This window comes from Vicugna pacos, chromosome 13 (genome assembly GCF_048564905.1).
Source record: "Vicugna pacos chromosome 13, VicPac4, whole genome shotgun sequence".
Lineage (NCBI taxonomy): Eukaryota > Metazoa > Chordata > Mammalia > Artiodactyla > Camelidae > Vicugna > Vicugna pacos.
Genome location: NC_132999.1, coordinates 20767846 through 20791436, shown reverse-complemented (window position 1 = coordinate 20791436; position 23591 = coordinate 20767846). Strand labels below are relative to the sequence as shown.

The 23591-nt window shown below is 38.0% G+C and overlaps 1 long non-coding RNA gene across 4 annotated transcripts in view; it reads left to right on the top strand.

Annotated features, from left to right (window-relative positions):
• Window positions 1-19800, top strand: part of LOC140700616 (uncharacterized) — a 61400-nt gene extending 41600 nt beyond the window's left edge. For 3 of the 4 annotated variants that reach the window (XR_012079051.1, XR_012079049.1, XR_012079050.1), the window contains exons 6-8: window positions 4993-5086; window positions 8547-8651; window positions 19575-19800. This is a non-coding gene — a long non-coding RNA (uncharacterized lncRNA). Of the gene's footprint in view, window positions 1-4992; window positions 5087-8546; window positions 8652-18681; window positions 18812-19574 lie in introns of those variants that run through there. The other variant, XR_012079052.1, reaches the window with a different exon arrangement.
• Window positions 19801-23591: the final 3791 nt, after the last annotated feature.

Genomic DNA, 23591 nt, shown 5'->3' with positions numbered 1-23591 from the left:
CAGAGACAGCAGAGCTGATGGATGAGTGGGGTTCAAGGAAATGTAATGCTACTACTCATAATTGCTTATTGAGACTGAGGGCCAGGTGTGGGGCTAAGTGCTTCGCATGGAATGGGAAGCTAATCTGAACAGGTGGCTATGAACCATGTCTATGAATGGTGAGGGCACACGGAGTCCCCCTCTCCTGTCAAGTTTCATACCTGGGTCATGGGTTTAAAGGTCAGGAGCCATTGCCCACTGAGTGGATAGACAGGGGAAAGATTATGATGTGAGCAAGTTGGCTAGCTGTCCTTATGGTATCCTGTGATTCATCATTCCTATAATAATATTTATTCTTGAGTGGAATAAAAATATCAAAAGGAATGATGATGTGAAAGCTACAAGTAGTGACATCATTTCCACAGTAGCAGAAGACTATAAATGTAAGTTCTACTTATCTTTTGAAACTCAGTTCAAATGTCACAACCTCTCTGCCACTTGTTGGATTCAGAAGGACACAGGTTCTAATCTTGGCTGTGCCCTGTACTGTGTACTCTTGGGCAAGTTCCTTAAACCAATCTGAGGTTCAGTTTCTTCATTCAGCAAATATAATCAATGTCTAATATGTGTCAGGCATGGTTCTTAGCACTGGCACTAAATCAGCAGGGGAAAGAAAGTAGACGAACGTTACTTCTCAAGTAATTCTGCAAATTCTCAAGGAGCTTACATTCTAACAGGCGATGAGAGACAGTAACAAATATACAAGGTTAGTGGTGGTAAGGGCCAAGAAGAAGAATAAAGCAGGGTAAGGGGACAGAGTGTGATAAGGGCTGCTAATTTGTGTGTGTGTGTGATTAACAGGGAAGGCTTTACTGATGAGTTGAAGTTTGAGCAGAGATTCAAATTAACTGAGGGAACAGTCAGTGCAGAGTCCCCGCAGTGGGCGTGTGCACGCTGTCTGTGATGATTAAATGAGATACTAAACAAGGAGTACCCGACACAGATTAGATGCTCGATGAGTGGTATCCATTGTTCTTCGTCCTTTCCCAACAATTACAAGGGTGAAAAAAGAAAGGGCATTGGGACTTTAACATCTTTCTTAGAAATGATTCCCAAAGCGACAAATGGAATAAAATCCTAGATCTTAATGAGATTTCCTATCCCATTTTCCACCTCCCAGTCACCCTGGATCATTCTTCCCAGCTATGATGTGTTAGGATAGTTGGTTGTCATACCAAGCATAAAAAACATAAAGAAAGCTACGTAACAGTGAACCCTGGGAACCCAAATGAGAGCACCAACCATTTTGTACCTTTTCAGCTGTGGCCACACTAACCAATTATTTGGAATCCATTTTTTAGTTATTTAAAACTATATTGGTATTTTTGCTTTTCCTTCTGTACATGGATATATTCTTTCACGAGACCACGCCACTTCTCACGGTAACTAACAGCAACTGTCTGAGAACCAGAAATGATGAGGTAATTGCTAACTTTTCAGCTAATTCTTTTTCACATGTTCACTATTCAAAAATAATAAATGAAACCCACAGAATATAGTGGGCAGAGTTAGAGAAAGGATTTTTTATATATAATTTCCAGAAGATTTGCAATTGCACTTTGTGATTCAGAGCGTAGTAGGCACAGAATTTAGAATAACTCTGTTTATCTGTGCAAACTTTCCTTAGCCTGTTGCAACTCCCAAGTCCAGCTCTTACATATGGGTGTTGGGTAGAATATACTGAACAAAAAGTGTACAAAGGCTTAATTTTTCTCCTGCCTACAAAGATCTCCAAATCTTTACTATTCTGCACAGCTGCCTAGAATAGACAACAGAAGAGCTATTGTCCATGACTCAAACTGAGGAGGAGTGAAAATACCATTAACCCTTAAAAACAGAATTATCTTATTCTTTTGATTTTGCTGCACACTATAATGTGTTTGTGGCCATATTTGGATCATATCCGGTTAGAATACTGGAATAATAGATAGCATTCAGATAATAATTAGCCACGTACTTGCAACAGCGGGATGTGAAGTCAAAGGAAAACACTAAAAATGTTGTTTTTTTGGACCATGACAAAGAGCTTTTTAAATGAGTTTCAGCATTTTTTGTGGCTGACTCATGTCTGGAGGCCTTGCTATGGTCACCAATGCTTCAACTTTTGTACTTTTAATTTCTATCTTTGACAATTTTAAATGCTAAGTAACACAAGGCTTTCTTATGGCCTACAAGTCCATATAGTTTCTCTTTGTCTCGTCTATTTTCTGTTTGTAAGCAAATGCTACAATTTTAGATCACATGTTTTAGCCATTGTTCCTGATTAAAGGGGATCATAATGTGTCTTAGGACAATGGACCTTACAGTTTCACCATTGATGCTTTAAAACTACAAAATCAATTCTATACATTCTAGCCTACATTAAAATTTTTTTTACTTGGCCTAAATTATGTATTAATTCTTTCACACTTGGTAAATTAAATTTCCAATGACAAGAAAATAAACAACTAAATTACAAGAGCATGAGTTTTTATTTGGGGGAAAAAAAAGACTGGAAAGAAATATACCAAGATGCTATCAATGGTTATTTTGGGGAGGTAGATATATAGGTGATTAATTTCTTCTTTGTGCTTTCATATATTTTCCAAGTTTTCTCAGTGGCCATATGTTGCTTTTATAGCCTTAGAAAGTTCTTTAAAAATTTAATTGTGAAAAATAAAAACAGTCCAAAACACTTAGGAGATTATCAATACATTAAAATCACCTAAGTGTGCTCCTACAAAAATAGACCCTATCAAGGAAAGATAATTAATTTCAAAGCCTTCTTTTCTCAAAGGAATACTCAAACTTTGATTTAATAACACAAAATAAAGTTCCATTGAAACAATACTTACGGCAGTTCAGTACAGGAATTTTATTTCACGTGTAAGAGAAAGGAGAACTGGGAAATTCACACTTCGGCATCCCTACCTTAGTTAAGATGTCTTAAAATATCCACCCATTCTTCACTGTTCATGCACCATCTGGACACCTAAGTCAGAGAAGGGGAAAAAAGAGGAACATTGGACCATTTTGTGGCAAAATCTATCTGCATGATTGATACCGGCTGCACAGAATCAATCTGCTGGGCTACGTTTTGGCATTTTAAGCATGGACCCTTTCCCTCCTCCTATCTGACTCTTCAGAGATAAATTTCTAGGTCTAGAGTTTTACTGATTTTTAAAAGGAACTACTCCAGCGTCCTCTCCTCCATCTCTCTCTCTCTGTCTCTCTCTCTCCCTCTCTAAGTCTCACTACTCCTCCTGCCCCTCTTGGCAGCAGTGCTATACCCCTTGACTCTGGGAGAGCCAAGAGACCATTTAAAGATACTCCTAAACAGCTGACCCTCTGGTATCTGGCAGTCCGTGCTCAGCCCTGTCCATTTCCCTCAAGTTCTCTTCTGTGGGTCGGGTGCTATTGACTATTGAACTTCAAAGACAAATACTGGGCACAGAAATGACACAGAGAGGGCAGAGGGGCATGAGAACTGGGCCTTGAGCACCTAAGCACTGAAACAGATTTTCTTTGTTCTTAACTGATGCCTAGCTAATGGTTGGTGCTTAGTGAATGTGAAATAATAAAAATGTTACTACTAACAAAAACAATAGGATTTTAAGCAGAAAGATATTTGGGAACCATTGTTCATAAAAAGTAAATGGGCAGATTCTGGCATCTTTTCTTTGATCTTTTGAATGTCCTAGCTTGAAGAGATGTGTTAAAATGTGCCTCCTTTGTCGGGGGTGGAGGGGTGTAGCAGATCAAACAGGGGAACAGGTCCACTGAGAATTTTACTTAAAAAGCAAGTGATTTAACAGCAAATATGAATATGACAAGCTCAGCTTCTGAAGCTAATTATTATTCCCGCTCCAAGCACGTCTTCCCTCTGCCTCTGTTGGCTTTGGAGGGGGAATTATCATTGGATATGGACTATTAATTGGTAGCAACATAAATGTCCGCACCCTGGTTCTTTGTTTAAAGCTGAAACTAAGACTGAATTCATGAGCATTTCCAGTCACTTTTATGTTCCCTTCTCACTCAAGAGCTAAAAGAGAACTATCAAAAGAAGTCAACAAGAATAGTAAAATGTGGGCAATTGTTAAACGGAAAGGTAGGGGGCTTATTATGATATTCTCTTTACTTTTGTGTATGGCTGAGATTTTTCATAATAAAGAGTTTTTAAAAGGTAACAACAAATGACAACAATCTATGTCTTCACTTGGCCACAGAATAGGCTCTGTGACCTCTGGAAAGGTGCATCCCTGCCCCTTAGGTTCCATAACGAAACAGAGAAAGTTTGGTTAGTCTGGATGATCTATAAGGTGTTCCTTTCTGCTCTTGATTTCTATGACACTTTCTTCCTTTAGTCACATTTTTCATACTACCTGCTAGATCTTATGAATTTCACACTCAGAGATCTAAGGGAGACCCAAGAATTCAGAGTCCATAAGAACTAGCCCTAAGTTCCAAATCTCATACACACTTGCTTTGGACAAGTCACTTAAAGAGTCCAAGGCTCTGTGAAATGGAAATAACAGTCGTACTTCATTGGTTATTGTAAAGATAAGGTATGGAAAGTGCTTAAACATAGGACTTGGCATCATCTTACATACTCTCAATAAATGTAAGATGATGATGATGATGATGATGATGATGATGATGATGATGATGATGATGATTATTTATTGCTGCGTTTGTAATGGTGGTCATTATATTCATGGCAATTCTCTTGCATCCTGGAACACTTACCCTCCTTTCTGTCTGAAAAGGCAGTGGGTAAAACAAACTCACCACCCCTCCAAAAAAAAAGTTAAGGATGTCTGCAGGTAGATCACTAGTTTTTCTTGAAAGCATGAACTTGCTTTACATAAAGTGCCAAGAAGTCAGGGTAGGGTGCTATACCCCCACACATGCTTCAGACACCAGAACTCCATGAGGTTTTCTTTCCTGAACTGTGGAATTTTCTTTCTCTAACAGGTGTTTACGTTACGAGTATTATTTTATTCAAGTACTGCAAGCAGAAGTCAGAGAGCAGCATTCCTGAGTTAACTTGTGCGCTTTCTCTTTGAAGGTATGAGCAGTGGCCCCAGCGACATTAAAAGCCTAGATATTTAGTCTAGTCTAATTAACAGCCCTTCTGATTTCAAAGCCGAAGATCAACTAACATATAGTCTGAACAAAAATGTCTTCAGAAAAAAATTTTAATGCTAAGAATTCCTTTATAAAAGCAATAGAAATTCAATCATGCAATGAACCATGACTTGAGCACCTGCAATAAGAATTCATACATCTTATCCCTATTTTTAAAAAGCCCTAAGCGATAGGTATTATTATCCCCATTTTACAGGTGAGAAAATAGAGATTTGGCAAGATTTTATAACTTTTTCAAGGCCACAAATCTAGTATGTGAAAGAAAGTAAATTCTGGCCACAGAACCCATACTTGGGAACATAATAAATGAACATCATCTTCCTGAAAAGGTTGTGATTTTTTTTTTTCCTGTAAAGAAATTCATGGACATACTCTTCCACAGACTCTGTTCTGTCCAAAGCAGCAAATGTTCATTACATCTCAGGCTGGGAATGCAATTAGAATACCTGCAACCATTCTATTTTATGAATACACTTTGATTTTTAAAAATCTACCTAATGTAGCTGGACTTTGTCAAATAAAGACCCCAATTGTCCACATGGTAACAGAAGCATAATCCTTAATGTCAAGACTCTTCCGGTGAGGTTAAATTGCTTCTGACCATTATCTGGTAGCTTCAGATGAAGCTGGCGGGAATGATTAGGCCAATGCAAGCAGGTTGACAATGTAGGAAAGACTACTCATTCTTTGAGGCAGCGTGAAAGACATTCAGCGTTACAAGGTTTTTAACCTTTGTTTTTTGCTCTTTACACGATGACTCTGACCTGGGGAGAGTGCAGTCAAACAGACACTCTCATGCTAATGGGAGTGTAAATTTATACAACCTTTGGAAAACAAGTGTAGCAATAGGCGGCAAAAGCCTAAAATACGAGTTTTTGCCCTTGGACTCTAATTATTCTTGAGTCTGTGACAAAGAAATCATCAGAATTATGGAAGAACCTTATGTCCAAATATGTTCATCATAATAGTATCTGCAACAGGGAAAAATCCAAATAATCCAAATATCTGATAAAAGCCAACCGCTAAGTCAACTAAGGCATAACCACACAATGAAATAGTGTGTCACCATTGCAAATAAGGTCAACATGGAAAACGCTTGTGCTCTAGGGTTAAATTTAAAAAAATACAAATGTTACTGTTATGATAACCTATATTAACCTCTCTGTGCCTCAGTTTCTTCATCTGTAAAATATGACAAAAACTAATAACACCTTCTTCATAGGGTCATCTTGAAGATTAAATGCTATCATAAAAGTACTTACAGGAAGTATGCATTAATTTTTAGCCAAACAAGTATTGCCATACTCATTTTATAGATGAGCCAATTAAGACACAGAGAAGGTAACACCCGGGGCAAGACGGCCCAGAAGCAACCGGCAGAGCCTAGATTTGAACCTGAATCTGTCTGACGCCAAGTCATGTCTTTAACCACCACAGATCACCAGCTGACAGAAAGGGGAAAGTCAGGAGGGAAAGTCAGATTGGAAAAAAAGTTAATGTCGTTTTACAAATATTGTTTGAGACGACAAATAGTTCAAACACTAAGTCAAAAAGATTATTGTTTTGAACTTCATATTATTTGATACTTCTGTTTCATATTTTTAAAAGGAAGCAATGCTCAAAATCAGATATGAAGAACAGGCAAATTGCCACACTGTTCTCTAGAATTAAATGATAACTAGTATCTTCTTTGAGTGGAAGAGAGGCAAGGAATCTCAGGAGAAGAAATCAAAACGTTTGTGAAAAATAAAACTTACATCTAAGAGAAGAAGACTGAGGAAGACAAGAGAAGAGAGGAGCTGAAAAATCATTACCTAAAGCAAATAAGTAGGGAAAGTTGGTGCAGTCTTGCTCCATAAATTCCTAAGAGAAGTTTCCACACGAAGAGTGGAATGGGGAAAGGAGGGAAGCTACTGGGGGCTGGGTGAGGGAATGAAAGGAAGATAAACACCCTCAGGACAGGAAGATAACAGCAAAATAACTGAATTAGTGGAATATTCATGGTAATAGTTAAGGTTTCAAGGGTAACTGTGCCTTTAAAAAGAATAAAATTGATCAATGAGAAATGGTCAATCATCTATCTACCAGGCTTAAAACAAGTACGTGACTTAGCATCTCAGAACTGCCATCTGTATATCTTTTGGATTTCGTATGTATAAATAGCAATACGAAATATATACATACATACATGTTAGAAACAGGCATAAAGTAAGTAGACTAAGAAATAGTCCTTTGGAGGGTTTTGTAAGGAGACAGATCACACTTCCTTTTTTTATTTTTAAAATATTAATATCTAACCAGTTATTCATTTTAAGGATGACACTTTATCTAATTTTGCATAATGTGCAATAGGTCATCCCAGGCTCTAAAGATTCACGAGGTCTTTTCGCACAGTGGTGTAGCCTCTGACCAGGGTTTGAATCCCGACTCCAATACTTACTAGCTATGAAATTTTGAACAATTGAACTTCTCTAAGTTTGAATTTTCTCACCTGTAAAATGAGAATAAAATAGTAGCCAACATACAATACTGTACTGAAGATCTTGAAAGATAATTACACAGTAAAGTGCTTAACACAATGCTTGACACAAAGAAAGAACTCTGTGAATGTTAGCTATTATCAATTATAACATCCCATCAAAAAGTCTCCAAGCTCCTTGAGGGCAGGGACTGTGTCCATTCTCTTAGCATTCCAGTGCCTTTCACAGTTTCTGCAACATGAAAGCAGGCTTTACCTAAGTAGTTATGCAATGACAGAAAAGAAGGAGAGGGTGAGGCAGGGAGATGTTTATATATGGGAGGACATGAATTGCCAAATGAATCTTAATCCTAACAAGAGATTTAAGTGGGAAGCCTTTATTTAACCTTCATTCACTTCTTCAGTTCATTTATTCATTCTAAAAACATGGAGGGCTGATGCTGAAGAGACAGACACAGACAAATGGGAGACAGTCTCTAATCTCATGCCAGAGTACAGCAGGGACACAGACATGAAACTAATAATTAGGGGAGGCAGTAGAGCAGAGTTGGCTAAATGTGGCTTCTTCTATTTTGTTTTTTCAGTGTAGGTTCTTTAGAGTTAAGGAGCTAAGGAGTGATCATTCAAATCTGAGTCTAAAAGGGAAAGGTCAATTGACTGGCCTAAGATCACACAATTAGTTCATTGCAAAGTCAGTGGGAGAAACAATAAAGCAAACTTGACACTCTTCCCCACCCCAGCTACCCTCCTTGCCTGGACTTGCACGTTCCCTAGCCTGGCATTTTCGTTTCTTTGTTTTTACTGTCTGTATCCTATTAACAATCACTTGTGTAAAGGCTGCTTTTCCTGTTAGAATACAAGCTAGTGTGACTGAGGATTACATCTGCCTTGATCTTCACAGAATCTCCAGCAAGAGTCTCTGGAATGATGTCGTCCAATATGGTGGCCACAGCCACATGTGGTTACTGAACACTTGAAATGGGGCTGATCCAAACTGAGATGTGCTGTAAGTATAAAATAAACACCCATTTTGAAGACGAGGGGAAAATAATCAATAATTTTTACTAGTGATTTTGTATATATATATATATATATATATGTAAATATATATATGTATATATATATATAATATTTGGAATATGTTGAGTTAAATAGAATATATAATTGAAATCAATTTTACTGGTTGTTTTTCCTTTTTTAAGGTGGCTACTAGAAAAAAATTAAATTACATATGTGGTTCACATTTGTGGCTTACATTACATTTCTATTTGGCAAAAAAGATGCACCACAAATTTTTGCTGAATAAATGAATGAATAATCAAGAAGACCTTTAGGTTTTAAAAAGGCTAAAGCTAGCCTGTTCTTGCAGAATGATGCCTAACATCTGGATGACACTCACAGGTCTCTTTACTAATTGGGAAATCTAGAAGAGTATTCTGGGTATTGTACCCTACGTCCTTTGGCAGCTAAACCACTAGTAATAGAGTTTGTAAGGCATAAGGCCTTGAAATACCCCATATTTTTCCCAGTCAGAAAAAAAGTGCCAGTCATGTGTGGAAAAGCAAAGAAGATTACAATCTTATTACAAGATTAAAACTTCATAACAGAGTACATCCAAGCAGGCCAAACCAAAAAGGCTATGGAGAACATGCATTATATTAAACCATGAGTTATTTTACGCAGGCCTGAAACTGTGGGAAGGAAATGAGAAGGAAAATTACAGAGGCAATAGAAGAAAACGGAATTTTATAGCATTTGGAGATAATCTTTGAAGAAAAATGCTCAGAGTAATGCTTTTGAGGAAAAGAAAAAATGCCCAAGAAGCCAATAATTTTCTAAGCTATCCAAAGCCACCCAAAAACATATGAGAAGGAAAAAAAATGGAAACAAGGAAGGAAAATAGGAGGAAAAAAAAAAAACACCTGGAAACTCATATTCCAAAATGGCAACAGTGACGCTCTCTAGAAGGTGGGATTGTAAAAGATGTTTTGGTTTTTCACTAAGTTTTTCTTCATTTTCCAAAATTTCTATAACAAACTGTGATTTTGTAATCAGAAAAAAATGCAATAAACCATTTCTTAATTAAAAGAACACAGAAAAGGTTGAAGCTTAGCATAGTGATGGAATGACAAGTCAGAAAGAGAATGGAGAATCTGTGGCAAGCCTGGAACCAAAAACCATCAGGTGGCTGGGCAGAGTCTGACACACAGAAAACCAAGAAGATCAAATAGCTGCAAGAATGATGGAGTGGGTACCAGCAGGGAGTAGGCCAATGAAAGACCACATGCAAGAAATTGGGACTCAACCTTCGAAGCTTGAGGTGACAGAGCTAAGGGAGCAAGATAAATGAACCAACTTTCAAAGCTAAAATGATGATGGATAGACCTGGGAGCAGCCAAAGCCTAAAAAGGGAAGAAAGGTCCCAAAAAAGTCCTGAACTTTAACAGGTTCTTTCCCTAAGGTTGAAAGGGAAGGTAGCAAGTGATTAGTTAATTGTATAGTATTTATTATACAATTTAGTTAGGAATTCAATTGGAAATGTTCAGCTGTTAACACATCAAAACCTGCTAAATGTGAGGGAATGTATCAAGACTTCGGTCTCTTTCTGATAGAACTGCCTGTGCCTTAACTTGGGGAATCATTCATTCCACACATATTTATTGAGAACTTACTCTTTTCTAGGGGCTGGGAGAGATAGGTCTAAAACAGGAACCCAAAAGTTTGGCAACAGTCCCCTGGTTTCCCTGATTTCCTGCACCTATGAGCTGAATAGATGAAACATTACATCATTGGATAGGAACCAGAGTCTCAACGCACAGTGCACTGTCTTGATATAAATGCCTGAAGATTTTTAAAAATTCCTAGCTTTTAGACTATACTAGGTATTCAATAAAAATTTAATCCAAAACGGTTTGGGACCACTGGGAGGCTGTGAATAATGGTATGTTCTCTATAGTGTCTGCTTTATCATCTGTTGCTCTTTCTTTTCAACTAAAAGGAAAAATCAAAGCATCAGTAGAGTACCCAGTTTTCAATTCTATTCTGGTAAACTAAATTAGTCAGACAAATGGTAAAAAGTACTTTAAGGCAGGTATATTCAGACCTAAAAATCATCCACTTCCTAAGTAGTGGTGTCAAATTGAATTATGTACCTTGGCATGCATACCTTTAATCCATAGTTCTACAATGTAACTTTTTAATAAATATCCTTCAAAAACATGCTCAGTCTCCTTCCTGTTAATTGTTCTTGTGACATCCTTGGCAAATCTTCATTTTGTTTACATGACAGAACCCATATTAGATAAAAGTTTAACAGCAGTGTAGAGATCTCTATCTTGCAATCACCCACATATTTCATAACAAAGCTTTCTGAGGATGAAAAGTCAGAAAAACCTAGGACACTCTAGTGGATACATTTCAAAAAGAATGGAGTCCACTGCTGGGCAGCATGACTACCAAACCTTTCGGGGATGACCTCAAGACAACTTTAAAAACCAGAGTAGCCACATTTTCCTCTTTTAGTTTGTTTTATTTTTATTTACTTTTGGTTAGAGAAGTGTTTTGTCCATTAAGTGGTTAAAACTTACGGTTACCCATCCAAGGAGTAGGAAATGAAGGTTCTCAGTTTGATGGACAACAGCTCAGAGATCCCTGATGTCCCAAAATATTAGGTTTCTCTTCTAATAATGTTGGAAATATTGCCTACTGTCATGATTAATCTGAGCCACAGCACAAGCTGATTGCAGGTGACACAGTCACAGAGCAGCGCCCATGTTGGTTTCCACACACCGTCAAATCTGCTACAAATGCAGGGGTGAACAGGAGAGAACTGTGATACCAGGTTTCCCGGTGGCTAATAGATTGTGACATGAAAGAAGGAAACCTTTATTTTAATTCAAAAAACAAAAGCCAAATAGCAAAACTTATGTACGTGCTGAACTTTTTTTTCTTCCTCAAGTGGAAAACATTGTCTCGCTAACAACTCTTGGCTGGCATCAAGGGAAAGTGGAGGTATTTGCAGATGTGGAGGAAGACATACAAAACATTTTTCAAATCAAAGGCTTGAATTATTGCACTGGGTTCATGAAGTTTCACAGGCATCTAGACACACCATTGTCTTTGCCCTGAAACAAGCTGCCCTTTCTATTCGAGAAAGAAAACAACCCAATGTTTCTTACAATCAGATCTGTATGTATCAGGGAGCTATCTATATTTTGAAATTCTTTGCATTGTCCGTGGAAGGGTGTGCTGTTTGGACCCAACAATGGCAACATTGATTTTAAGATTTTTGAATTTTGGTTGTACAGAGCAAACAGTGAAAGAAAACTGCCGGCTTTCAGAACTACAACAACAGTGCTCTTACACAAACTCACTTCTCTCCTGGCTGTTTTACATAGTGAAAGATCAATACTGCTCATTCAACCAATGTTATTAACCCCATTTGTCAGCTTCTCTCTTTAGAAAAAAAAAAATTGAAAGGATCTTGCCGACAAAGTTATGTCATCTTCCGCTGTTCAGTAATAGAGTGGATAATTCACTTTGTTCTGCACCCCCCAACAATTGAGCCTTGTTTATGAAGTTACATTTATTAAGTGAAAGTATTTGGAAACTGATGGTACATTCAAGCTTGGTTGCCATGGGCAGTAATCACGGCAGAAAGTCATGACCTCCCTGTTATGCAGCGAGTAACTAATTGAAATGATACAAATTACTCCGATTCTCTGTCTGCCAATTTAGAGCTTGGTTCTGGTCAAGGGTCAACTGAGCTCCTATTCATGAAACTATGTTTGAAGTAGCTGCTACCATAGCAAGGGGGTTCAGTGCGGGCATCGCTACCCCTTTGGACTTTACCACATACTGTGGTGAGACAGTAAAGCGGTGAGTTTCAAACCCTACCTTCACCAGCACATCAAAAGCATACTGTTGTCATTCGGTTTGTGCTACTTGTCAACAGCCCTGGACATGGTTTGCTAAACTTTACTGGCTAGAAATAAATGTTGTATTCAGAAGCCACTTAGGGAATCCGTCCTCCTCAGCCTGCGTATTTCATCTGGTCTCTGATATGCCCACGGCAGAGGAGACCAAAAGCCGTAAACTCAGTATTGAATGATGCTCAACTTATCAGTTACCATCAAGTGTCATCCTTTTCAGCTTCTCTCTGCCCGGGCACATATATGCATTCCTGCCAAATAAATAAGACAAATTAAAAGCCTAAAAGGTATATAGCATGCAAGTTCTTTCTTCAAAGCATAATCAGGATGATTATCTCTATTTGAGAAATGACACTAAATGTTAATCTAATTGAATCTGGGAAATGTGGCAATAAAAAGTTAATAATTTACAGAGAAATTGTTTTTCAGAAAATTCTAAGTGAAGGCACACTAAATGAATTTCAGGAATTGTGCTCAAAGGCACATAGGATCTGTGACAAATGCAATGGCTTACTTAGAATATGTTTTCACAGTATCCAAACTATTTGTTTTAAAGAGGCAAGCTAGTATATATATGTGCATGGAGGCACACACACTTTGTCTGAAAAATGCCTAAAAGAAAAATGAGAAATTATCTCAAGTCAGCTAAAAATATAGAAGGTACTTGAGTGTTTAAGTTTCAGCCTAAAGATTGGCTTCAGGGGGTCCTAGTGCTATTTCTAAAATCAGATTTACCTACAATTAATGTACATAGAAAAAGCCTCATAAATTTTCATTGAATTTTTTTCTTTTTTTAATAGCAAAGAATTCACACAGAAGTTTTAAGGTGATAAAATTCACAAAGCAAGGAGGTGCAAGGTTAGGTTGGATATCCTCTATAGCCAACAAACCTTAGCACCCTAGCAGACACTGCCTAACTTAGAATGTGTCCCATCTCAAATCTTAGCAATTTCAGAGAAAGGCAAAAACTTGGTGAATCCATTTGGAATGACATTAATAGGTTGTCTTCAAATTTGCACTAGAACAGTAAGGTAATAAAATTATACTGCAAAGTAGCTACAACATTGTTTGAAGTTAGAATTTCCCTCCAAGTGTACCTTGGAAGCGTATAGTAGCTTTGGGTGAGTGGTCTGCCCTATTCTGCAAGCCCCCATCACTGTATTCCACATGTCTGGCCAGCAGACACTGCTCTAGGATGAAGGTGGGACTTGGGTGCTCAAATTCACACTTTTGGTCCAAACAAGAGCATTGCCCACAAGTTTCTGTAGGAATAATGGGTCAAGAAGAGGTCTGTTTAAATAAGTGACGGTATAATAGCTATCTGATGTCCCAGTAGAATGGAGTGGTTAAAAACACTAATTTTATACTCAGCCAGAACTGAGTTCAAATCCCGACCCTGCCACCTATTAGGAACCTTGGGAAAATAATTCAGCTTCTTTTGACATCAAATTTCTCATTGTATAAAAAACATTTTAATACAATGTCTGGCATAGAGTAAGTGCCTTTATCAATGATAGCTCTTACTATTACAGAAAGGAAAAACCCCAGCTAAAAAAGATGATGCTAGAATAAAACCCAGAATCTAAAACAAACAAACAAAAAAGCAAAACTTTCAAACATTCCAGTTAATTAGGTAGCTTACTATTATCATAACAGCTGTAGAAATCATATTTATTCCATTGTGAAGATTCTAAATCTCAGAAATAAATTTCATTATTTCATTAACTTGTTCACTAACCATACAGGCCCTGGAAATACAACAGTGAGTAAGACCAGCACGTTTCCGGCCCTCATCCAGCTAGCAATCCAGCAAACCATGTGAAACATAAGCATAGTAAATGTTGAAATGGAGACAGACTGAGTGTTATGGAGGTTCACAGTATGGGACCTAATCTGTCTAGTAATGTCCTGAAAAGGGTCTTGCCACTTACTGTTGACTAGAAAAAACAAGCAAGAATTTGTGTCATGGATTTTCCTCCAAAAGCCTTTTTCTATTTTAGGGCAACTCTCCCCATTGCTAAGGGAGGCAGTTACCTTGAAGGTTCTTACCACCATGTCTTATTTCAAGCTGGGCTACAGACCATTCCCTGAGCCTTTCCACCTTTGTGCTTTTCCTCATGCCTCTCATTCCTTCTACCAGACTGTGGTGCCTTTCTCTACCCTTCCATCCTCAAACATCCCAATTGCTTTCATTCTCCAGACTCATTTCCTATGTCACCTTCTCCCTGAAGCCTTTCCCAATTCCCCAAGCAAGTTGTTATCTTTCCATCCTCTGGATTTCCCAGACTCATGTGTTGGAAGTTGGAACATCACTCCTTCATTTGACTCCTGGGTATGGCCCTTGAATAAATTCCTATGTTTTATATCTCCAAGCAGATCATAAGCTTCCTGAGGGCAGGAATGAAGTTTAATCCCAAACACCCAGCACAGTGCCTGGAACTTGGGGGAATTCAGTAAACATTTGATATTGATAATGATATTTGATAATTGATATATTTGATAATGATACTCCCTCTTGTTTCAAAATTTATATTTTTCAAATGGCCAATCCCAAGAAATTAGGTGCTAAATTAGTAGAAATAGTTATGACTAAGTGATTCTCCTGATTCTGAATGAAATTAACAGAGCCACTCCACTCTTACTAAAAGCATTCATCAATCAAGTCGACCTGTCCACAAATACTTATTTAGCCTCTATTATTTACCAGGAGTTGTGGCAGGGCCAGTGGATGCAGTAATTCATAGAGTTTACAGTCTTGTACGTAAGTCAGACATTTTAAAAAAATGATTAAAACTACTAGAGTCCACATTCCTAAATGGACAAAAGACTGGAAGAGATATTTCACAAGAGAAAATATACAAATGGCCAATAAAACCAAAATTATTAGTCATCAGGGAAATATAAATTCAAACTACAATGAGATTATCACCAAACATTCGTTAAAATGGCTAAAATTAAAGTCACTGACAATAATTAGTGCTAAAGAGGATTTGGATAACCGGAACTCTCATGTCTTACTGGTGGAAATGTAAAATGGGACAACCACTTTGGGAAACTTTGGCAGTTTCTTAAAAGTTAAACGTATTTTATGACACAGAAATTCCACTCCTAGGTATTTACCCAAAAGAAATGAAAACATGTCTACCAAAGGCTATATTCAAATGTTTACAACAGTTTTACTCATAATAGCTAAAAATGGGAAACAATCCAAATATCTACCAGCAGGTAAATGAACAAATAAATTGTGGAATGCCACTTAGCAATAAAATGCAATGGACTACTAAAATGCAACAACATGGATAAATCTGAAAAACATGCTGAGTAAAAGAAGCCAGGCACAAAAGAATACATATTGTATGATTCCATTTATATCAAATTCTAGAAAGAGCAAACTAACCAGTAGTCACAGAAAACATGTCAGTGTTGCTTGTGGCTGGGAATAAAGGGGAAGATAGAGTACAAAGGGGCACGAGGGAACTTTTGAGGATAATGGAAATGTTCTGTCCTGATGGTGGTGGTTGCACAGTGTATATATTTGTCAAAACTCACTGAATTGTACACTTTAAATGGGTGCAGTAAGTTATATGTAAATTATATCAAAAGAAGATTGATTTTTTTTTAAACTTCCATGAGTACTGCCAAGGGAAATACAGGATGCTTTAATTGATAAACTAGATCTTAAAATGAGTAAAAATGTCTGATTCACTGTATATAATCAATTGGGTTTTAATCTAATATTGCCTTTTTAAAAAATTATCCTTAGTATGTGTTTTTTCCATAACTAAATTATCACCTTTTTGAGGGCATAAGAGGAAAGGAAGTTCATGTTTATTAAATAACTTCTATAAACCTGGCATTGAGCTAAGAGATTTATGAAGGATATCTCACTTAATACTAACATTAATCCTGAAAGATAGGTATTATTTTCACCACTTTATAGTTAATGAAATTAGGTTTCAGAAATTAAGTTACTTGCTCAAGGTCACACAGTTTGCAGAGGTGGTGCAAGAGTTTGAACTCAAATCTCTGTACCTCCAAAGCCCAAAGTCTTTTCCCCGGAGCTCCCTGAGTGATCACGGTTGACATTTTTCTGTGACTGATTGGTTATCCTACTTTTCCATTTTGGAACATCCTTCTGCCTCTTCTCTTCTATCTGGTTTCTTCCTCATCCTTCAAGATCCAGCTTATGGCCCCTTTTCTGACATAGAGTCCTTACCTTCTTCTGATGTCCCAGATCAACAACTATCTGTGTGACTCATCTTAGCATTTAATCTTAAAATGGCATATTTCAGTCATTGGCTTATCTAGTTATTTTATACATGTAGCTTGTCTCCCCACCAGCTTGCAATTTCCTTGCAGGCAGGGATGTATGTTAGCTGTAGCAACATATAGACACTGAAACCATAATGACTTTAATTAATGTCTCACTCATGCAAAATCCAACAGGTCACAGTGGAAGAGGGAATTCTCTGAGAAGTTCGCCAACGTAGTTCTATAATTGTGTTGCTCTTCATTACACATATACTATATACTAGCACTGGGCTAGGAGCTTCACAGATGTTATCTCATTTTTTTTCCTTTTAAAATTATTTTTAAACAGCTTTATTGAGGTATGATTTATATACAAAAATTTCACCCATTTAAAGTATATAATCCAATAATTTTTTATAAACATAGAGTTATACAACCATCACTATGATTTGGTTTTAGAATATTTCCATTACCTAAAGAGATCCTTCATGTTTATTTGCAGTTAATCCCTGTTCTCACCCCCTGTCCTAGGCAACCATGAATTTACTTTCTGTCTCAATAGATTCGTCTTTCCTAGACACTTAGTGTAAATGGAATGATCCAATACATGACCTCATATGCCTACCTTCTTTCACTTAACATAATGTTTTTGAAGTTTATCTGTGTTGTAGCATGGATCAGTAGTTCATTCTTTTTTATCGCTGAATAGTATTTCATTGCATAAAAATACCAGTTTTTTTATCCAATCACCAGTTGATGGACATTTGTGCCCATTGAATTGGACCATGAATATCGCTAGCTTACACTATGTCTCTGAGGTAGATGCTTTGATCTTCATTTTACAAATGAGAAAAATCAAGACTCAGAAAAGGAATTACCTTGCTCAAGGAAAAAAACAGCTGGTTAAGTCATGAAGTCCAGTCTTTCTAAGTCCAAAGCCCTTGCTCTAAGACAGTGCTTTTCAGATTTGAGAATTTTGAAATGATCGGAAAATTTTAAAAAACAAAGGTCTTTAAAGTGTGAGAATAAACCTGAATTTGTCATCTTTTGTATTTTGTAAAGGGCATTTAAAAAAAACCAACTACCACCTGATACCAAAATTACTTCATGAAAGAAAGAATACCTTTAACACCTAAAGTAGAAGAATAAATTCAGCTTTATAGAAAAGCTTGGACATTGTCTCTATTTTTCTCATTTATCTGCAAAGAGTCAGGAATCATTTAAAGGCCACTGTGCCTGGTCACTAAACTACCTCATTGGTAGGGACACAGACTGTGCTAAACCGAATTAAACAAAATACTTTGATATCCTTTTTAAAATGATGTTAGATTAAAAAAGTCAATGCAGTATTAACTTTATTTCAATCATCAACAACAGATCCCTCCCAAAGCACTTGCTCTTTTTATAAGAAGGTAGTGCAGTAATGAGGTGGTCTCTCTTTTCCAGGAATAGGAGGTTTTACTTCCATCCTACACCTAGCAACAGTTCCAGTGTTCTACAGGAACCACATTCCAAAGACCCCAAAACCCATTCTTCCATAACCACACACCAGCCAGGTTAGCTTGTATTTTTTCCCCTAAGAACTAAAGAGTATTTAAAGGCCTTGGATGGCAATTCCATGGCAGCATATTTAAATCTAGAAGATTTCATTCAAACCCAGCTTTCATGGCAGCTGAAAGAAACATTGAAGTCTTGCTGACATTCGTTTCGTGGTTTCCATCCAGGTCCCAGTGGAACAAATGCCATAATTAGCCCTCAGAAGAGAGGCCAGAGATTGACTGTGAGGTCCCTCCAGCCATGCCTCGAGGCCTTGCTAAGACTGGGACGCTCACACTGTCGCTCTTTGCTTTGTAGCTGTTTGTGCAAGAACAAAAGGACTTCAGTCTGCCTTGCTATTAATCCAGCTTCAGAAGCATGAAATTTACAGACACACACAAGAATTCATCATTGAAACCTTTTCCCCTTGTCATGTTCAGCTGCTGAAAAGTGGGCACACTCTTGGATATGAATGTTAATAAAAAGAAAAGGAAAAAAAAAAAAAAGAATGGACAAGCTTTCTGAATCAGCTCCAGGCTCCCTCCACCTCCACCCCAGCTACAGGTCGACATCTTGGGAGTTTGACCTTTTGGGGGAGAACATGATTCTCTCCACAGCATCTAGTTTGGGAAGATTTTGTTAAATTTTATTATCTCCCTGAAAGTCAACTACCTTCTCTTAATAAATAAAATACACCCATAATGTAAGACCAATAATTCAATCTGTAAAGTGAATGAAGAAAAGAACAGCACTCAAGAGTCATAAAGTGAGCACTACTTGATTAGAACCAAACCAGTGGTATCAACTGGTTTTGCTCATTTAACCTGTCTCCTCATCATCATACACCCATCATTTAGCTGCAGGGTGGATGTGTTCACACTGAACTATTAATCTGTTTCAAAATGCCATAACATTTCCATGAAGAACTTCCTAATTTTTTTTTCAGAAATTAAATGTCTGTTTAAAGTTCATTCCCTCCTGCTGTAACTAATTGAAATGAGATTTGGTTATCTTTATGACATGGAAATGGGATTGAGTTTCATAATAATAACAATAATGATAACTCGATAGATTTTAGGAGTAGTAGTTAATAATTACAGTAATATGGAGGAGATTATTACCACCTAAACAGACCCCCATTATTTATAGAGAAGTGTGAATGAATGTTACATGATCTAACTATCAGCTCCTGATTTTATATTTGTTTTCAGCTTGGGCTGAATTTTAGAGCAGCACCATGATACACTGGGGCCTCAAAACTATTCCCTCAACAAGCGAAGAAAGCACTAGCACACTGGCTCAGAAATATGCTGAAATGCACTGTAGCTGTGATGGAAAGAACCTGCCTGGTCTTGGGAAAATACAAAGAGGAGGCTTTTCCTTAGGATCTTTTCCCCACTGATATACCCAAGAGTAAGTCAAACCAAACTACAGCACTATAGAAATTACAATAAAATTTCCCAAGTATCATTCCATTTGATCCTCACATTGGCCCTTTGAGAGTGAATAATATTACTGTCTCCATTTTACAGGTAAGGTCACTGAGAGCCAGAGAGGAAAGAGACTTGCTCAAGGTCACAGACCTAGTTAGTGGCAGACTTAACACCAAAAGCCAGATCTACCTGTCTCCAGCTTCAAACTCTTTTCCTTTATCACCTACCAAGACAATCAGGGAACACACACATTGGGCTCAGAAGTCAATGGAGAACTTGGTTTTCAATTAAACACCAACCCAAGTCAGCCTCCTGCCACCAACATGAGGCTTACCTTACCCGGAAGATACACCAAGGATACCAACTTTCAACTAGCTTAGGGTTATGCACTGCTGTGATCTACTGTCACTACTGTCATCATTTATGTGATTAACAGCCATCATTTACTGAGCACCTACTCAATGCAAGAGGCTGTGTATCATTCTTCATCTCCACTTTGCAGATAATTTACATGGCTATAGGCCCTGTATGATGTGACCTCTACTTACTTCTCCAGACAACTTCCCCCTCATCGTCTTTGCTCCATACTGAACTTCTGTCAAGTCATCAAAGATCGCAGACTCTCATTCTCACAGGCTGCTTCCACTCCCTAGAATACCCTTTCCCATCCAAGCCCACCCTACTTTCCCCATTATTCTTCAGGCCTCAGCATAAATGACATTTCTCAGAGGCCTTCCCAGACTCCAGGACTTGATGATATACCTCCCTTACGATTTGCTTTCACAGCACTCCAAGCTCTCATTTTCAGAGAATTTGTAATTCAGAGAATTACTTTCTGAGAATTTCTTATTTAAAGTCTGCCTTTCTGCTAGATTAGATGAGAGCAATGATTGTGTCCATTTTTTACTGACATTTTCCAAAGTGTGAATGGGAATAACAACATTAATACAATTATGCATTGTTTGAATGAGTGAATGAATGGGAAACTGGGACTCAGAGAGATTAAACCATTTGAGGGCCTTAAGAGTAAGGATTCCTTCATTCAAATGTAACTGGGTGGAGCTGAGGATTTAAAAAAATCTTTAAATAAAGATATCACAATCATCCTATTTAAAATTGCAAACCATGCCCTGCAGATCTTCCAACCCCCTTTACTTAGTCTTTTTTTCTGTAAAACATATCACCTTCTAACATACTATTAATTTTAATTGCAAACACACATATAATTTTAGTTATAATTTCATTATTATCATTATTCATTATTTTTCCTTGTTAGAATGTGAGCTCCGCAAGGACGGGGATTTTTGTTGTCACTGACCTCTCATTGCCAGCAATGCTTGCCGTCTAGTAGCTATTTAATAAATAATTGTTGGACTGAATTGAAGGGATTCTTAGGGTCCAGATTTTCCTTAACACTTATTAAGCAAAATATATTTGTCTTAGACTCTAAAGATGGCAAGTTCATTAGTTACATGAGATGGATGTGCGATCTGAATTTCCCCCAGGCTTCCCCACTGACCAGCTGTAATATAAAGGTCAGCAAGAAGGAGTCAAGAATTTGTCCTAATCTTAAGGATGATCTGCAAGGAGAAAAAAATAGAAGTTTATTCACTTCAGAAACTCTGCAAAAAGGCCTGGAAACCTGGGAATTCAACCAGCTCTATTCACAAAAATGTGCAGAGGTGATATTTATTAAGTACTTGACACTCCAGAGAGAACAGTCCTGTACAAATATGTCATGCTGCTTTGAACGCAAGCAAAGCAGGAAACAGAGTCTATCTCCTTGCTGTATCCCAAGCCAAGGTGACTGCCGTGGCTTCATCTCTATGTATTTATATTCTCATCACCAGCACTCATCATCAAGGGAGCCGGTTCGGAGCTGAGCTGTAAAGATTGTGTAGGGAGTAGTGCTCAGTGGCACTGTGCACCGTGCCTGACTTATGCGAATGAGTTTCAACACTCATGCAATCCAGATGAGCATCAAACTCTGTGAGGAATAGCAAGAACAGGAATTCAGATAGCAATGAATGCAAAAATAAGTAAATAAGTAAAGCAATGCTAAAATTATTGAATGAAATGCTGTAGGAAACTGTCCTCTCTTCTCCACCCCCAATGCAAAGGCCACAATTCGTTCTCATCATTTCTTGTCTGAATTACCATTTCAGCCTTTTATTGTTCTCCATACCTCCAACTATCCTCTGTACTGCAGACATAAGAACCTTTCTGAAATGCCTCCCTGAACTAGCAGCACTCTTCAATGTGTCCCCAGCTCCTCCAGGAAAACTCCATAGCATGCTCATGATCCAAGTCCCCCTGTGACCTGGCCCCTGCCCAGCTCTCCACACTCATCGCCTCCCACTGCTCCGTACACACTCAATGCTCTAGCTACACTGAACTACCTATAGTTGCCTTACTATCAACCAGTTTTTTCATGTTTCTGTGCTTTTGCATATGCTGTTCCCTTTGCCCAAAACATTTTTTCCTACACTTTCATCTATTCAACTCATTCATCATTTAAGATATGTCTCTGCCAGGTAGTTTTTCTTGATAATTCCACTCTAGTCTGAATTAGATTTACTAGACAAATATTTCTTTAATTCAACAAATATTTACTGCAGGCCTACTAGAGCTAAAACAGTATTTAAAAAAATAATGGCTACAGATTTCTTTGCCATCCTTCCTGTCAAGAGGGAGGGTCTAAGCCCATGGAATCTGTAAAGCTGTGTGGCACAGAAGTGATGCTATGTGACTTCCACAGCTAGACCATGCAGCTTCCACCCAGTCTCTTGAAATACTCACTTTCTGATGTGATACTTTGGGGATAATTTCTCTCAGAACCAGTCCCCAAGCCATGAGAAGGACAAGTCACAAGGAGAGGCCTTATGTGTCTCTGGTCTTCAATCCCAGCTGAGTTTATCCTTGGAGTTCCTTCTGACCAGGGACCAGAATGTTGGATAAAGGTGCCCACAAATGGTTCCAGCCCCCAGCCATTCAGGTCTTCCCAGTAGGGGACCCTAACCCTGCCCAGCCAGTCAAGTCTTCCAAGCAGAGACCTCCATCCACCCAGTCATTCAAGTCTTGTCAGCAGTGATCCCCCACCCCACCAGCATCTAGAAGCAGAGAAAAGACACTTCTGCTACAGTAAGCAGGATTCTCAGATGACTCCCAAGATCCACCCCACACTCCCCTTGTGTAAACATCCTGTAGAATCTCCTTTGGTGTGTGTTGGGGGAATGGGGGATGACTGTGAAAGTATCAGTCCCTCAGTTGTGTTACATGGCAAAGTGAACGGGTTTTGCAAATGTAATAAGGTCCCAAATCAGATGATTTTGAATTAACAAAAAAGGAGATTATCCAGGGTGGGCCTGACTTAATAAAGTAAAAGCTTTTAAAAGAGGGATTGGGCTCTTCCTGAAGAGAGAGATTCCGTTGCCATCCTTGAAGAAGAAAGCTGCCATATTGTGAGAGAGCCGCGTGGCAATGGACTGCCTTCAGGAGCTGAGTGCGGCTCCCCACTGACAGCCAGCAAGAAAGTGTGAACAGCAGTCCTACAGCCATAGAGACTCAATTCTGCCAACAACCTTGTGAGCTTCAGAAAGGCCCTCATCTCCAGAAAGAAATGCAACCCAGCCAACATCCTGATGGAAATGTTGTGTCTCTGAGCAGAGGACTCAGTTAAACTGTACCCATCCTCCTGATGCAGGAGGATGTTATTTTATTTAATGTTATTTTAATGTTGTCATTAATGTTAATATTATTAATAATTAATAATATTAATTATCAATATTTAACATT